Below are 19,454 nucleotides of genomic sequence, written 5' to 3' on the forward strand. Positions count from 1 at the left end.
GTTCTCTGCTCACTTGTTGAGGCAACTGAAATATGAGATCTTGTTTCATCATTGGATGTTTGGCTTTCATTAACAAATAGAGCACTTGAGCCATCCACAACATGTCCTTGAGCAGATCTCAGCGATTGCCTTTGAATCATCTCTAGTTTATAGGTTTTGAGAATTCCATATAGAACTTCCAGAGTTATCCTGCTCATGTCTCTCCCTTCCCTGATTGCTGAGATTTTATGTTCCAAATGATCAGGAAGAGTAAGCAAGCACTTTAGATTCACTTCTTCGGCTTTATAGTACTTGTCATGAAACTGCAAGTCATTTATCAGCTTATTAAATCTTTCAAACACTTCAGTAATGCTTTCCTTGGGCTTAGCCATGAAACCCTCATACTGTGAAATCAGTATCCTTCTTTGATTAGATCTAACTTCCTCAGTTCCTTCACAGAGTATTTCAATCTTTTCCCATATTTGCTTAGCATTGTCACAGTTAACAATGTTGTTCTACATCACATTATCAAGTGACTCAATCAATATGAATTGTAAACTGCTATCTAGGGAAACCTTCTCCTTTTCAGGATCAGTATACTCAGCAGGATTTTTTGGAGCATAATGAGCTAGTATGGCAATGTCTCTATCTGTAGATTCTTCAACCCTTACCACGGGAATGAAAGGTCCATTCTTGAGGATCTGAGTGTAGAGTGGATTGGCCATCTTGATAAATAACATCATTTTCTTTTTCCAAAGAGTGTAGTTAGCTTTGTCAAAGGTGGGAATTTTGATGCTACTAATTTTCTGTGTATTCATTCTTCCAAGATCTTGAATCTATTTTTTTTCTTCAGATTTGGCTCTGATACCACTTGTTAGGTAATGAATAACACACAGAGGAGGGGGGGTGAATGTGTTTTTCTGATTTTAGGCTTTTCTTGAAAGATAATGGTTGAACAAAGTAAATTAAATCTTGTATAGAAAGGTGTTCATGCAGAAATTAAACTTACATAAATTAAAGAACACAGATCTTCAAAACTCACTTAATTTTTGTATTAAAAATTAAGATGCTTTGTTACAAAATTTCTAAGCTCTTTGAACTTAAAGAGCTCGGCTTCTTCTCGAGAGTGTTACAAGAATTTTGATCTAAATTGTTACTTCTAACTAGAGGACCAGTGTTAACTTTATATCTCAGTTAACTGCTGGTTTAAACAGTGGATAATAAACATGCTATTAGCTTTTCTAAACTATCACTTGTCATTTCTATTTATAGAAAAGCAAATCTTCCATTTCTGGCTTAGCATATCTTTAGCATCACGTATTTACTTTAATCCTCCTCTGTCAGTTAATCTTTGCCATTAATCTTACACACACTTCAAGCTACTTTTTGTAGACTTGTCAATCCAGCTGTTGGATTATTTGTTGATTGTTTATCTTGGATATTGAACTGATTTGCAATTCTGTACTTTGAGACTATACTTCAAGATCTCCAGTTTGATTCATTTAAACACTTGATATCTCGATAAGTACAAAGGCTTATCGAGATCTCTAGTACTCCATAATGAGTTTGGCTTCTAAAGGTCTTCAGCTTATCGAGATATCTAGTCTCCACAACTTCACTTGACTTATAGATATCTCTGAGTTCTCGAATGGATATAGACGTGTCGATAACTCTGAGTTCTCTAGTGAAGGAATGACTTGTAGATATCTTTTTGAGTTCTCGAGTAGCTTTCCTGACTTCTCTACTCCCGGTGGATATTGCTTATCCGTTGAGTAGATATTGCTCATCCGTCGAGTAGATATATAACTTATCCATCGAGTAGATGTTATTCATCCATCGAGTGGATATATAGCTCATCCGTCGAGTAGATATTGATTATCCGTCGGTACTCTTTGGAGTTTGAATGACTTCTCGATAAGTCATTCTGGAGTTCTCGAATGACTTCTCTATAACATTAAATCTGTGACTTGTAGAGATCTTGACTTGGAACATTTTTCTCCAAACAGATTTATTCCACTCCAAGCATTTTCAAAATTCTTCTTAGGCATGATCTTCTTCCAAATAGAATCCTTAGGCTTGATACTGTTTTAGGAAAGAAACTTCAATCTACTCCTTTGCATTTTTACAGACTTTAAGTGTTACAAGTACAAAATACAAATTTAGATAACAATACAACTTACTTAGGGTTGGCCCCAAGCTAAACTGATTGCTAATGACATTGTCAGCTTCAGTAATCTTTGACATCATCTATTATATATTACACTTGTGAAGAAGGGAGAGAATGTGGATTGTTTATACGTACTATAGTTGTTATAGGCCCATGTACGAGTCTACGAGAAGAAATGTTTATTTTGTGGCATTAGAGAAAGCAAGCTTATTGGGAATGTGTATGTGTAGAATGTTTGAACATTCGGGGCTACCTTGTAGACACCTATTGGCGGTCTTCACTAAGAAATGGGTTTTGTAAATTCCCCCGTATTTCATAAACTCGAGGTGGACAATGCATGCCAATAGAGTTGATGGTGTGTTGCCTTACGATTTGGATGTTGGACAAACTCATGAGATGACCTCAACCGATCGATTTAATAGCATGACAATGTTAACCATGAGTTTTTGTCAAAGTAGCATTACATCCAAGGAACGGTATGATTATGCCGTTGGAGTGATGAATCGAGAAATACCAATTCTCGAAAGAATGAGCGTTGATAGAATTAAATCTTACGAAAGCAATTCTCATGCTCGAAATGCAAGTGCTCATGAAGAACCAATTCTTGACCCTATTATGTCCCAAACTAAAAGGAGGAAAAAGGACGTTCATTTCAAAAGTCCCATAGAATCGATTGGTAAAAAGGAAAGCCGCCAAGAAAGTGCACCTATTGTCAAATGGAAGGCCATGATAAAAGAAAGTGTGCTAGGAGACTAGAAGATTTTAAAAATGCTCAAGAATTGCAATATCTTTTAATGAATTTGAACTTCTTGTATTTAACCTTGCTTTCTTTTTGGTTATGTTTAATTGTCATATAATCGCCAATTATTGTCATATGATTGTGTTTTATTGTGATAGGTAACATGACTAACGAGTATAGTGGTGACAACAACTTCAATCATAGTTGTAATTCAGTTTCCCACGTTAGCAACACATTCTCAGACTCCCAACTAAGCGACTCATGGTATGAGGACAATGACGAGGAAGATGTTGTCTCACCAACCTTTAGTGAGGTGGAAGATGCATGTGCCGAGTTGATGCCCCTTATGGACAATGAGGAGTTGCCCCATGTGGAGGAAGAGGAAACAGACTTGTACCCTCCCGATGAGGAGGCTTACAGGGCCAAAAATTGGATCGAGGCATGCAATTGGATGTGGGGTAGTGAACCGTGGAGATTGGTGAACTCTCATCCGGATCCGTACTTCCTTCCGATCTTGAATTTGGGCAACAACACGCCCGATGGAAAATGAAAAAAATCTGTGTGGAATGGCGGTAAGCTTGTTAAATGTGATCGGATTTCCGATATTGTAAACTTGAGACCTCGTGCGGGTTGTAATATAGACCAAGTGCGCATTGAATATGTGAAGGGTTGGGTTTCACACCTAACGGGAGGGACGGAGAGGGAACGCGGGATATGTTTTGCTAGATTTCATCTCTAAGATGGCTCGAGTACCATTCCCGTTACCATTTGGAATGACTTCAACCCTTACCCATGGAAACTTACGGAAGGGAATATCCATGATGGTTGTGTACTTGTTCTCTAATATATTGCATGCTTCGTGGATACTACGCAAGGAGTTGCTCAACACCGATTATCCAGTGATCTTTCTAATATACTAGGTATTTTTGGTTAGAATCAATATATGTCGTAAAATTTAGTGGATTGTAGTGATCATGTAAGTTCCATTCAAAACTATGTATTTTGTAATTTTCATTGAATTTGAGCGGAAAGTATGTAATTTCTATGAATTCAAGTATGAAATTTAAGATTGAAAGTCTACCTATAAATTTAAGATTGAAAATTAAAATTTACAAGTCCAACTATACATTAGAAAATGTTATGAATTGTATTGAATTTTTTTTAACATTTGGACAAAATGTTGAATTTTGTTGACTTTTTAAGGAATTTTCATTTTAATGTAAAAATTGAAAAAAAATAATTTTTTTTTTAAAAATCACTCATTACCCTATTTTAAGACCTTTGATAGTGGTTAGGAATTTTGGAAGTTAGTTTAGGACCAACTTCCAAAAATTAAGAAAAGAGACAGAATGTATTTACTCTATTTTATAACTTCACTCTATTTTTGCTCTATTTTGGGGGGAAAACTGAAGGGACGGACCGCGGTAAATTTCCGCGGTTGGGCTGAAGACGGACCGCGGAAAATTTCCGCGATTGGGCTGGAAAGTTATTTTTTGCAGTCTGAAAACAGACAAGCCAACCTGCACAGATAGTGAACAATGTCCCACACACCTACAATCCTCCAAAATCAACCATAATCCACAAACTTTATACACAAAAACCCTTCAAAATCCAAAACAATCAAAAATCCATAAAACATCCAAAATCCACCAAAATTAAACAAACCAAATAAACCAAAATAAACCAAATAAAATTGGACAATATAAAATCAAATGAAATCCAACTACGTAATTCGACAACCTAAAATCAAATGAAATCCAACTACGTAATCCGACAAACTAAAATCAATGAAATCCAACTACGTATTCCGACAACCTAAAATCAAATGAAATCCAACTACGTAATCCAACAACTTGAAATCAAATGAAATCCAACTACATACGAAATGAAATCCAACCACATAAGTACTACGAAGCTTCGTGACGTCTAGGCATACTAATCCTGGTAATCCCCCTTACCTTCCCTAGCTGAAGCTCCCTGGCTATCTGATACCTAAAGGTATCCACCTCCTCTTGCGACCAATTCGGTACCGCGGCTGAGTCATATCTTTGTGTGAAGTAGTCCATGTATTTCATCACATAAACACCGCAATCATTGGAGTTTTGTTGCTTTGGTCTGGACGGTAGAGCTAGGACCTCGGCTGAAGTAGGGTCACGCCCCTTGACTGGATGTATCATATGCAATAGCTTCGGAAACAACCATGACTGCAATGAAATTATGATAAGAGAATAAAAACAATATAAATACATAATTGATAAAGACTATATAGAAGACATTAATAGTAGACAAGTAAAGGACTATACCACCACTCGTATATCCTCCCGATAATCCGGCTCGTCAGTCATTGAATCTATGATAAGACCTTCAAATCGTCTAGTACCGAACATGAACAAAACCCAATGCACATCTTCAACACAGCAGGGGATGAATATGTAGTCCGTCTCGAGAACAGAAGGACCAACATTAGCAGTGGAAAAGCCAGTAAAATTACGTAATGCTTTATTCCATGCCCTCTGCAATGTATCTCCACCGATCATAGATGTTTTTCTGATTTTCTTCACATGTCCTTTCCCAAGTACCATGAAGTAGGGATCCATGAAGTAATAGACGGGTTTCCTCTCCCATATACCTCCAGTGTGAATCTCCTCTTCCCTACTCCTTAACAATCCCTGAAAATAAATATGAATGCAACAAGTAAAATGAATGCAACAAGTAAAATGAATACAACAACTAAAATATATTAGCAACGAGTATATATCGCATTCTTCTTTGTCATGCTCAGACTCTTCGTGATACTCCATTTCTCTTCTTTATCATGCTCAGACTCTTCGTGATACTCTACTTCTCTTCTTTCATCCTGTGGGATGCAAGCTTTGCGGGTCTACTGGATGAGGCAACAGTCTGGGGGGGCTGAGACACATGCTGGGATGGTTGGGCCATGTCAACGACATCCTGGGAAGGAATGGCTGGAATGTCAAAGTCGTCAGCCGAAGGTGCAATGAAATCTGGTTTTATGTTCTGAAATGTGGGAGGTCTATAGGCAGGTGCTTTGATCTTCTTCATCAACCAAGAGAATGTTGTGAGGAAGGTACCAGAAATCCTCCAAAACTCCTCCACAAACTCTAGAGGAACCCTAATATCCAGCTGCTTCAACATATTCAGCCCGGCAACCATCTACAAACAAAAACAAATATTTTTTCATTAATTCCACAAGGCTACCATATGTGCAAGATGAAATACGTATGAATGCAAATTTGGTAGTGTGTGGTGTAATGTGAAATATGCATATTTGTAAAACACTTACAACTTCATATCTCTCGAGGCTATCATACAACTCCCTCGTCCTGTACTGTTGTTGAGGCTGTGGATCCGGCTTCCCGATTTGTATACGAGATACATCTGCATACCACGCCATGTAATCAGCCTCAGAAGCAATGTCAATCGAGTCATCAACAAGTCCATCCAAATATGAACAAAACCTGGCCCATTTGCCAATATCAATGAACCACCGTACAAGCCAATTTTCTCCTGTAAACGTGGCCTCCTTAGGCCCCCTATAGCCAACCATGTTCACCGGCACTCGTGGAATATGGGGACTAGCACCAAACTGTCTACTCACCCTGTCCGGATGCTGCCACTTGACCACATCATAACAAACAAGGGGAACTCGACCGTACCCAGCTAATTGTGCCTGTATCATCTCACTGTCCATAATATCGTCAAATCTAGCATATGACCTTCAAACCATCTCATCACCAACAACACCATCAAACTCACCCCTATAGAACGGTAAGCTGTGGTGAGGACCTGTCTTGCTGCGCTTCTTTGAAACCCCCACATGAGTATGACTAGAATAGGCCCATCCCTCAGCAACTGGATAATCCTCCTGACCAGGAGACAGTAAAGGCACGCCAATACGAGGAAATCTCTCGTAAGCCCAAACCTGTAACACCCAGGAATAACAAGCAATTCTCTTACTGTCCTTCCTTGCAGCATACTCCAAACCCCGGTATATATGAGCTAACACAGCTGCACCCCAAGCATAATAAGGAATCTCCCGCATATAAATCAATGGATGTATATACCGAACATGAACAAAAGATCGGTTGTTGGTAGGGAAGAGGATACAACCCATCAAGAATAGCAGATACGCCTTAGTATGTACAACCGTGGCCATCATATTATTCTTCTCAGGCTTCTGTGCACCATATCTATCAAACAACCACCCTAGCTTGATGTTATTCCGATACAAAGCCTCCTTCACCTCCTCCTCGGTCAAAGGCTCAAACCAGTTATTAACAAAATACGCAGCCTTATTCTACGCCATAGATTGCCTAACTAAACATTTCAGGGGGGGTGTTACCTTAGATAATGTTACTATAGATGTGAAATTTTCACTCTATCACAACACCTACACTATGTGGGTTACTAAAGCTATATTACTGTGTTACCATATGCCACTGAGGTGTTTAGTAGAAGTAACATGATACAATGTGTTGTTATAGACTAAAAATAAAAGAAAATTTAAATTTTAACCAAAAATTAAATTTATTTTTGTAATTATTTGATTTGGATAAATAATTTATGGATTTGTCTTGGAAAGTATTTAATATCAAATAATTGACTTATAAACATATTGTAACAAGTAAAATAGTTTATTTTAACTTAGCAAAAAAAATAGTTTATTTAAATATAAAATTATTTATTAATTATTTTGATAAATTTTAATAATTTTTATTATAATGTTACTTCTTTAATTATTTATTATGCTCTAGTTATTTATTCTGCTCTAATAATTTTTTTACAAAATAATCTGTGGTTTTATTGTAATAATTATAATATGCAGAATTGAAAAGTATTTAGATAGAAAAAATAAAATAGTAAGAAATTAAATGGGTTGGGCTGGGCTGGATGGAAAATTAAATGGGTTGGACTTGGTAAAAGGCTAAATGGGCTGGACTTGGTGAAAAATAAAAGAATAATTTGTGGCCTAGTTTTAATGTATAGGCGGGGAGTTGAAAATTTCAAACAAAAAACCTATAATAATTATAATGTACATAATTAAATAGATAAAAATATTTGAATAAAGAAAAAAAATAGTGACAAATTAAATGGGGTAGGCTGGGCGGCAAATATATAATTTTGATGAAATAATTCAATGATTTGTCTTTGAATGTAAAAGTATATCAAATAATTGATTTTTTTTATATTTTATAACCACTAAAATAGTTTATATAAATATAAAATTTTAAAAATTATTAATTCATTTTACTAATTTTATAAATTTCAATTAAAATGTTTAAATCTGTAAATTAAAGCATGTAGTAGCTTTATATTTTCTGTAATTGTTATAATAATTATTTGGATGCTACATGTTACAAAAATTTTATAATTATTATAATAATTATCATGTTCCTAATTGAAAATAATTAGAATATCTTGATAAAAAATAATAATAGAAAATTAAATAGGTCGGGCTAGTTACATTTAGATTGGGTTTGGGCGGCCAAATTTTCAACAGCCATAGCGGGAAATGAAATTTTCGGATGAAAATGAAAGGGGAAATTGTTTAGGTCAATTATGTTTTCCCTCTATTCCTCTTCCTCTCTCTCCCCCTCTCTATCAGTCACAGATTCGAGCTATGGGTTGGAAGGGTTTCGGGTTTCTGTTGAAGCGCCGCATAAATTAAAATAATCGTCGTCGTTGGGGCCACGACGGAGCCGGTCTAATTGTCCGGGCAGGGGTGGTATTGAGTATATTTGCAGGTGGCTTGTTGTGGCAACAGGTGAAAATGCAGAGAGAGTTGTCCCAGAATTTGAAGGCTGGGAAGAGTTTGGTGATGTTTACAAGGGCAAGCGCGATTTAGTTGTTGGTTGTGGCAATTCAGGAATGGAAGTATTTCTTGATTTGTGCCACCACGATGCAATTCCAGCCATGGTTGTTCGAAACTCGGTGAGTAAACAGTAGAGAACATTCTATTTTACAGAAACTATACTAAAAAAATATATATATTTACTTGTGATCATTAGAAAATATGTACCCAATCATAACAAAATATGTTGGTTCTGATTCACAGACTCATGTGTTGCCTAGAGAGTTTTTTGGAAGATCAATATTCGAGTTAGTTGTTGCGATGTTGAAATGGTTACCAATATGGGCTGTCGATATAATCTTGCTGGCTAGTACAAGGCTGGTACTTGGAAATATAGAGAAACATGGTCTGAAAAGACCAGCAATGGGACCTTTACAGCTAAAGGACTCAACAAGGTGTTGAATGTGATAGTTCAAACATAAGCTCAATGTATGAATTATCTTAAATATCTACCCTTTAATCAGGGTTATTTATATATATTATATACGGGACTTTTTAATCTATCCTCTTACATTATATTATGCTTTAGAAAATTTAATGTTGCTAATATGAAAGGAGACTTGGGTGATAGCTTGGGATCATTCTCTTCCATCAAAATAATGTAAGGGATCCCTCATTATTTGTGCTTGAGCATATTGCAATCATCTTGTGCAGCTAAGTTTCATTATAATTTATTTATTATTTGACAGGATTATGAGTATGCGAGTTACAATCCTTCTGCCTACAACCTTGCTAATCATTTCTGTGAAATGGCAGCTAATTATCACTCTAAGACTCCGCATATTTTAGACTATAATATCTACCCAGGTAATCTACCTGTTACTTAAGTCAGTCATTTGTAGGAACTAATCTTCCCCAGCTAAATACCTATAGAAGTGTCCTAAAGTTTCACATCATTGTCTGTTCTTTTTATGTTGGCAGGTTTGGAGGAGCGTGAAAGATTTCTACATTCATCTCTGAGTTCCTTCTGAGTTTTTTTATGGAGTACTTGTTTTGGCTTCTACTTTCTCTGTGCTTTTTTTGTCTCGACTTTTTAAAACCTTACGTAAATAATAACCAGTAAAACACTTTACTCGTCAGTTAAATTGAACTTGATTATATCTAACAAGCTTAGCATAATGTGATTAATTGTGGAAAAGTAAATAAATTTTTGCCATGCTTAGCTAATATTCTAACTCTCATACTTTAAATTGGTTGCTTACCAACAATCTATTATTCCACTATGTTCTGTGCTACACTTTTTTCTCAATGTTATCCAAAACTGTTTGGATAAATGTAATCACGTGTACATAATTATGCCAAACAAGTGACCTATATGTATGTTAGCTCACAAGTCATTCTCAACTCTTGAACCCAGGATGTCCCCTGATTTGTTCTACTGATCTGTATTTTATTTTGTCAGCAGATAGACGTTGAGTGGGTACCAAATTATTTCTCAACTTGCATGAATTGTGGCCGAAAAAAACACATTTGCACAACAACTCAGATTTTCTTGATCTTAGTGAGCTAATATAATCTTCATACAACTAAAGTTATTAATATATGTATAGGTCATGAACCAAGTGAGACTGAAGTAAAGAGGCTTGTCAATGATGTAGAGAAGTACACTTTAGTAAACCATTTGTTCTGGGGCTTATGGGGAATCATCTCGGTACGAATCTTTACATTAAGCTTTTGTTGTGAATATATAACATTTAAGGCATATAGATGAGCAAAGAACTCGGACACTGGTTGATCTTTAATCTTTGGGGCAGGCAACCTATCTAGCATGGCATAATTTAAATGTTCTTGTGCTTGCTTCATTTTTTGTGACATATATGATAGTATACGTTCTCTTTCAGCCGGGTGATTGCATGTGCGTTAACATTTACATTTTTATGGCATTTTCACATATGTTGTTGATTGGTAGTATAAATGTTTTCATGTAAATACTTTTAACTAGTATAGCTTATAAATAACAGGAGCGAATTGAAGCACCTCTTATGTTTGCATCAGAAGAAGCTGAGGCTGAGGCAAGAAAGAAGTTCGTCAAAACATATTTACCTGGAAAGTTGCCTGCCCCCGAGGTACCGAAGGAAGAGCAACCCCCTAAAATTGTTTCCCCAGCACGATAGCAAATTACTCCTATTCAAGTGATAAAGGAGCTGATGGTACTCCTAGTTAAGCTTTTGCTATCCAGCTTAAGACATTATTACGTGGTTGGTTTAAAAAAGACCATGCTTTGTAGTGATTACGCTTTAAGTTATTCGGAAGACTTGTATGCTTAAGAAATATATTCTAGTTAGTTGATGTGGTTTGATGTCTATGACTGGTTGTATGAATGAAAATGCCTTGAAATTGCTTGGTATTTATTTGGGAAATGCAATATGCAGGAGTTGTCTTTCAATTATTTTTCAGGCTCAAACTATGTTGCAATAGGTGCTAAATCTGTTGTAGATAATTAACCTTTTGTAACATAAAAGATGTTGCTATATGTGTGTTGCCATAGGTAATAACTGGGTCCTCGGGTGGGCCCACATGTGGGCCCCCACGTGAGGCCCACCTTTCTGAAAGGAATTCTAAGATCTATTGCAACATACTACGTATGTTACTATATAGACCAAAGTATGTTGCTATTGAGATCTATTGTAACAGGATTTGCTGTGTTGCAATAAAGTAGCTTATATGTTGCTATAGATACCTATACTAACTAGCTACGGGTCAACATAGCTCTGATATTGCCTTAGCCCTTTTTAGGCCTTTAGCAACATTTTTTCAGGTCTACAGCAACACAGTTTGGGTGTTACTTAAAACAATCTATGACGTAGAGCTATCATCCCACAAGTCAATGCATCCCCCTGAACTGGAAACCCTAGAATGAACCCTACATCCTCTAGTGTAACAGTCATCTCCCCCTGTCTCGTGAAAAAAGTGTTGGTCTCCGGTCTCCAACGCTCTACCAAAGCGGATATCAACCGAGTGTCAGTAGCCAAGACAACAACAAGGTCTGCAAATATCACAAACCCGAGCAAGTGTAATAATTCCCGCTGTGGTCTCCTTAACTTCCAATCGTGCAATGACTTGTTTCCAAAATAGCACTGCAACTCCTCTCTCCCTGCACCGTCCCAAACATCCTCACTAACGTGATACCGATTATCCCAAATAACATTATGCGCGTTCGGACCCGGCAACATATTCCCGAAATCATCAAAATTATCCATACTTGAAAATATTGTCAACAGAATTCATCAATCACCACGCGTTGAACAATATTCTTCGATTAAAATACCAAATTTAAACATCACGTATATACGATAAAAACAATGACCACGTACATAATGAATTACATAGTAACAATTAATTCTAATTATATACAACCAAAACAATAATACATTTTGATTAAAATTCGAAATTCGAAATAATTTCCAATTTATCGATTAAATTAATTATAAATTCAAAATTCTCCTATTCTCGATTTAATTAATTATAAATTTGAAATTAATTTCCATTTTTAATTATGTAATTCGATTTAAATAATTAAAAATTCGATTTATATAATTAAAAATTCGACCCTAAATTAGTCATGCAAAATTCAACCCTAAATTAGTCATGCAAAAATTCAACCCTAAATTTTCAAATTAAATAACCCTAATTTGCAATTTCGAATTAAATAACCCTAATTTCAAATTAAGTAAAAAAAATTTGAATTTATTTTTCAATGATTTCCAAATAATTACCTAGAAATTCGAATTAAATAACCCTAATTTGGAATTCACAATACTTGAAGAAACTATAACAATACTTGAAGCAAACTATCGTTAAAATTGATAAGGATTGAAGCAAACAATAACAATAAAATCATATCAAAAACATAAAATTAAGGATTGAAATTGATAAGAAGAAGGGATCGAATATATACCCGTAATTAGGAAGAAGAGGATCGAGTGTTTGCTGTATTTGTGTGTCTCCTCCCTCTCTGCAAAATTCCCCTTTTGGCTGTGTTTAGTGTTCTGTGTTTGAGTGTTTGTTTACTTCGTTTTTTGTTGTGGTTTGCTAGGTAACTGATACTAAAAAAACGGTCCCAACCGCGGACAATTTCCGCGATCTGTCTGTTCTCTCAGCTCTTCATTCCTCATCAAACGGCTAAAAACTTGTTTGTTATAAAACGGTCTACAACAAACTTTTGTTGTAGACCGAGCTCCTTTATAAAAAGTGAGCAAAATAATATTTGGCATTCCCCCACATACCTTCCTAATTTCTACCATTCAGCAAGCCTGTCAACTGATTGTTATGAATAAATGTTGTAGCATTAGTGTCACCCTCTACTAAATAAAAAGCTTTCGCTCTCTATCGCCAATAAATTTCTTCATTCTCGAGAAGATTGTGAAGAGTAGCTTTCTCTGCATAATCGCCTTCTTCTTTTTAATTTTATCACTAAATTTGTGAAAGAAGTTCATGCCCCACTTAGCAATAAACGAAGAGACAAAATTCATATTAGGAAGAAGGTCAACGGCTAGGATTGTTTTCTAATCTATCTATCTATACTATTTATCTATCTATACTATATTAAAACAGACGAAACATTAAAAGTTTGGTAGTCGGTCGGTACTTACTGAAATTACTTAATTACCCTTACTTATTATTCAAATTCTAATTATTGGGTCGATCAATTATAATTCTAATTGATATTGAAGTCAACTTCCACTATTATTTTACCAATTTCAATTTTGTTTTATATCGAACTCTATATCATTATAAGTTATATTAAATTCAACTTCTTCTACAATTTATATCGAGTTCTATATTATTCTAATTTGTTACTTCAGGCTAATTTAAATTTAAGCAAACTGAATACAATTACTAAGATTAAGTTGATATATCATGTGAATCGGGTTAAGATAAGATAATAATACTATCAATCCTCCTAAAAAAAATTATACTAATGAATTTGGATAAACATATTGCATCACTGTATTTTCAATGCCAACTTCAATGTTATAGCCATCTAGTTGCACTATTCTAAACCATCAAATAAGACTCGTGTAACGAGGACGTCAACCAGTGAGAGAGTATACAGAAGACTAGGAGATTGCTTAGATATAACTCCAGAGTTTGATGAAGAATTAATGGAGTTGACAAATGACTTAGATAAATTACTAGATTCGTAGATTTTATATTATACTTTTTTTAAAAAATTATATTTGCACAAGTTTAATAGAACTTTCGATTTTAGCAATGAAAGGTTATTTATGTATAATAGTTAATAACCCGTGCGACACATGAGTCCGAGATTAAAATTTTAAATTAGTATTCATAAAAAATTGAACCTCTTAATACCTGCGAAATACATGCAAAATACGCGCAGATTGATATTAAAAAAAATTAAAAAATTAATATGAAATATTAAATTGTACTTGTAAGTAAATTAACCTGATGAGAATATATGATAATATTTTTTAATTAAATTATGTCGTTAAAAGGAATAGAAATCAAGTTTAATTACAAAATTTCACATAACATAGCTCAAGTTATGCCCCTATACGTTGTCTTACTTGAATTTTAGCAGTTTATCTTTGTTACTAATATAATTCTTTTCTGAAATGATATATTTAATTATAATATAAATCAAGTTTTTTATTTTAGATAATTTAATATTTACTTGATAATTATCTTTTTCAATATAATTTATTTAATATTACTTAATTGTTGATAATAATTATTTTTTAAATTAGAATAAAAATATATTATTTTACTTACTTCAATATAATTTCATAAAATTAAAATAAAACTCATAAGTTCACTGTTGTAGAAAAAATTTACTTAAAAATAAATATAGATTGGATTGTACACTAACAAATACAATTGTTAAATAAATCATTTTTTTTATTTTAAAAGTGAATAAATATCAATAAAGTACCATTTACTATTACTTAATTATTGTTAAAATTTTGATTTTCAATTTAAAAGTAAATCAACGCTTTGAGTGAACACTAACTGATAAAAAACAAAGTTTACGGAGACATAGAAGTCAATTCGTGTTAATAGTTGAGATTATATTATAAAATTAAAAAAATAGTCACATAATTGTCAAGTCAATACCCTTCGGTATTTTGGTACTTTGTGCTGCAATAAAATATCTTTGCTATTTTAGATTATTTTATATTACTTGATAATTATCCTTCTCAATGATATTAAAAATATCAAATTAGTGTTTGTAGAGAACTGAAACTCATATTCCGCGAAATACAGATCAAAATTAAAATATTAATATCAAATTTTAAATTAGTACTTATAACGAATTGAATCCGATGAGAATGTATAATTAATAAATATATACTGAACTATAATAAATGTATAATTTGTATTTTGGTTAAACCCTTATTTTGGTTATCGTTACAATCACAATTCACAACCGTTAATTCTTAAAGATCAAATGATCAACATCAATAGATCGAAATACTAAACAATTAGACAACCCAAGTTCTCAGTTTCGAATTCCATCAACAACAAAAATTTATATTATTATTTATTTTCATAAATATATAAGGCTAATAACAAGTATCTATATTACCATATATAAAAATACAAATAAGGCCAATGATTCAAATCTCACCAATCATATATTATTTTAGCATTTATGCAATTTGATCTTAACCGTAAATTATACACATTTAAAGTGAAATTTTCATAATAAGGTAATATAATTTTATATTAAATAATTTTAATATTTCACTACATATAGTAAAATTATAAATGATATAAATGAAATATTATAAAATAATAATGAAGATATGTGCATCATACGGATTGTAAAACTAATACCATTAAATAATGTAGTTAAAATAAATCGAATAATTTTTAAATTTCACCATACTTGTTCTAGAAATCTAACGGGTTAAAAATAATATGATATTTCGTGAAACCAATTGTATAAATATCTTATGAATCAAACATTCTTATTATTTTAGATAATTTAATATTACTTGATAACTATCTTATAATTATTTTTTTAATATAGTTTTTTAATATTAATTTATTATTTATAAGAATTGTTTGTCAAATTAAAAGCAAATAGATGATATTTTACTTAATTTAATATTAATTAATAAAATTTAAATACAACTCATAAATTCGTTGTTGTTAAAAATATATATTTTGAATTAAGAGTAAATAGACCCCGGGATTAACATATACAATTGTTAAATCAATAGTTTTCATTTTAGATGCAAATACATATCAATAAAGTCATTTATTATTCCCTAATTATTGTTAAAAAAAATATTTTCCAATTTAAAAGTAAATTGACACTCGGATAAACACTAACTAGTATAAAATGAAGTCTACGGATAGTAGAAGTTAATTCGTGAAATAATTAAACGTCAATTCGTGTTAGTAGTTGTCATTTAAAAATATAAAATTTTAAAAATAGTTATATAATTATCTAGTGAGTACCAAAATATGTTATTTTTGGTATTTCGGCAATAAAACATGGTTTTGTTTATTAATAAAGAGTATAAATTTGATTATGTATATTCGAAATTTTAAATTGTATATGCACAATTGTTTATTTTTTTATTTGAGATCATAATGTTATATTATGAGTTTATATTTGTGATGATTTAAAATTTTGATATTTTCGGAATACATGGGTGATTGTAATTACTTGTTAGTATTTGAGACCGTATTATGGTATCGTTGGGCAAAATTCACTTTTCACGCTAAGTTTGATTTTGATGGAGCTGCAATTTGGTTAAAATAAATTATTAGCATGATGTGGAAAATGCAGTTTTATATTGAACTATGAACTCCAACTGGGCTCAATTTATTTGTTGCAGCGTATTCTTGATCATATATTCAAACGATAGTCATAAACTAACTAGTCGTTGTTGAGAAAGTCTGTCTATGATGTTTAATTTATTTACTGTTGTAAAATTTGGGAGCGATAACCAATTTTCACTTAATTTTATGACCGGATTCTTCTTTAATGGTCATAACACTCCATTATCCGTACTCAGTAAGCATCATTTCATTAATGTTTGCTTGTCGTTTGACTTTAATTTTAAATTTCATTTCTTTACGCTACAAATCGGCATGCTGCTATGCTATAATAGTCAAGTAGAATGCGACCGCACTGAAGGACCAATAATAATTATAAAAAGTAATATCCGAATAAATTATCTGATTATAGATGAGGTTGTTGAGGTTGAGAAGAAGAAGGTTGATTAGATGGGTGTGAAGGTGATAAGGTAACAGAACCACCTGTAACAGAAATCAAACTCACAATTTCCACTGTGTTTATGACAGGATATTATCCTCACTTGTGGGAACCTCTAGTTGAATTGGAGGGGATTTGGCTGGGTTACACATGATATTTTATAGCCTAGGATAGGATTATAAGAAGTTGTCACAAACTAAGATTCAACATATTCAATCTAATATTTGAGGCCTAACATAGGAATCTATCTACAAAACTATTGTAATAATCACAGACAAGAAAATGTTCGGTGAACTCACTTTGATAACACAAAATTTGAACAAATTTGAAGTTAATTTAAAGAGAAGCAAGTTTTGAAAAGCCTAGATAACATACATTTACAAATAAATTCCAACAGTTATAATATTTGGATATAAAATATCACATTAACTAACCATCATACATCTTGTAAAATTTTCTCAATTTCTTCATCAGAGTGACTCCACTAGACATTTTTTTAATGTTATATTGTTTTATTTCCAACAACCTGATCCTCAGCAGAAACTTGTAGCACCTGATTTACATTGATATCAAAGCTGACAGAAACCTGTGCCAACCCCATAGGGGAATGAGGTATCCCGGAGAGTTTAAGTGTCCCCAACAGATAATTATCCTTCGTCCTTATTCTCCCACCTTCATATACTTGGATCAACACATCAGACTGATTATATACACGTATCGCGAAAACTTGCTTTTTCTTCACTGGGATAGGTGTATTTCGTGGGACTAGGACAGTATTACTACATTATTCGTCTCCTTCCCAAGGGATAGAGAAATGATATTCAATAGTAATAGGTCTTGAACTTTCTCATTACCCTGGCCACTCAAGATGGCAGCTTGAACAGCAGCACCATAAACAATAGCTTCTTCAGGATTTATGCTCTTGCAGAGCACCTTCCCATCGAAGAATTGCCGCAACAGCTGTTGGTATTTTGGAATTCTGGTAGACTCACCCACAAGCAAAACATCATGTACCGTGCTTTTATCCATTTTGGCATCTCTTAAACACTTCTCTACAGTCTCCATGCACTTGCTAAATATATCCATATTAAGTTCTTCAAACCTAATACGAGTAATACATTTGTAGAATCCAATACATTCATACAAATCATCAATTTCCATCTTATCGTTCTTTGGCTATTGGTTACAGTTAGATTTTTATAAATAAATGATAACTGATAAAAAATATTTTAAAAAAGTAAACTAAAACAAAACTAATTTTTTTTATCTGATGCCATACTTATATATAAAATACACTTTAATCCTCCTCTTTATATAGATGTACATTCAACCAATACACCTAATAAATAAGTAACCCTAACCTTATCTAAAATTCAAAAACTACGTTATCTAATAAATATTTAAACTCTATTTTTAACAACCTAATCAAAATCAATCCAAAAAAACAATTCAAATAATTTTGAATTATTATTTCCAACACTCCCTCTTAATTCAAAATTTTTAAATTTGCTTGATCAGTGATGTACTTTCCATCACCTCCACCATTATTGCAGAGCACTTATCTCCACAGTTTCTTTTGAGAGCCCTTCTCTCCACAGTTTCATTCGGGAGCCCTTCTCTCCATAGTTTCATTTGGGAGCCATTCTCTCCACATTTCTTTATGGTGCACATAATCACCAATAACTCAAAAAAATATGTATTTTTTTAAGCCCCAAGACACATTCTTCATGAATCTCTAGCAGTACTACATTTATTTTTGTAATACCTTGAGACACATTCTTCTTAACAATACCATCCTTGCCTTCCTTTTCTTCATTTATACACAGCAATTTTCGACGCCCAGTTACTCAATCGAACATAGCTCGAATACCCTGTTAGATTTTTATAAATAAATGATAACTGATAAAAAATATTCTAAAAAAGTAAACTAAAAACAAAACTAAATTTTATTATCTGATGCCATACTTATATTTAAAACACACTGTATTCCTCCTCTTTATATAGGTGTACATTCAACCAATACACCTAATAAATAATTAACCCTAACCTTATCTAAAATTCAAAAACTAAGTTATCTAATAAATATTTAAACTCTATTTTTAACAACCTAATCAAAATCAAGCCAAAAAAATAATTTAAATAATTTTGAATTAGTATTTCCAACAGTTACGGTGCCCTGAAGTTTTAGCGGTCCTCACTTACATGCATCCCTGTATGGAAGATTGACAATGATGGTGGAAAGCATTTTATGCATCAGGTTTCCTCCCCTGAAAATTGACCGAAGATTCAGCCATGCACATTGATTATCGGGTTGGCTCATAGATAAAGATTCTCCTATTGGCCCCTTTTTCTGTGCAAGTATGAAGTCAGGAGCTTAAATTGTTTCGCCAGTACTACCGGTTATAGGGAAACTATGAATGAGTTATTTTACCTCTACACTGTGGCTAGAGTTGATACAAGATGAGATCTCCTAGAAATAGTTAATGCTCATAGTGTGGGTAGT

At 33.2% G+C, this 19,454-nt stretch overlaps 1 long non-coding RNA gene and 1 pseudogene across 2 annotated transcripts; one reads left to right on the top strand and one right to left on the bottom strand.

Moving 5' to 3' along the window:
- The first annotated feature begins 8,373 nt into the window (after nt 1-8,373).
- Nucleotides 8,374-11,146, top strand: LOC141659200 (uncharacterized). Of its 2 annotated transcripts, XR_012549665.1 has the most exons (7): nt 8,374-8,837; nt 8,962-9,186; nt 9,287-9,358; nt 9,447-9,564; nt 9,679-9,741; nt 10,308-10,408; nt 10,719-11,146. It is a non-coding gene; the product is annotated as an uncharacterized LOC141659200 (long non-coding RNA). The 2 variants fall into 2 exon arrangements; XR_012549664.1 differs by having other exon boundaries at nt 8,962-9,358.
- A 6,290-nt stretch (nt 11,147-17,436) lies between these two features.
- LOC141724697 (heat shock cognate 70 kDa protein 2-like) lies at nt 17,437-18,112 on the bottom strand (annotated as a pseudogene).
- Nucleotides 18,113-19,454: the final 1,342 nt, after the last annotated feature.

This window comes from Apium graveolens, chromosome 5, assembly GCF_009905375.1.
Source record: "Apium graveolens cultivar Ventura chromosome 5, ASM990537v1, whole genome shotgun sequence".
In the NCBI taxonomy this organism is placed as follows: domain Eukaryota; kingdom Viridiplantae; phylum Streptophyta; class Magnoliopsida; order Apiales; family Apiaceae; genus Apium; species Apium graveolens.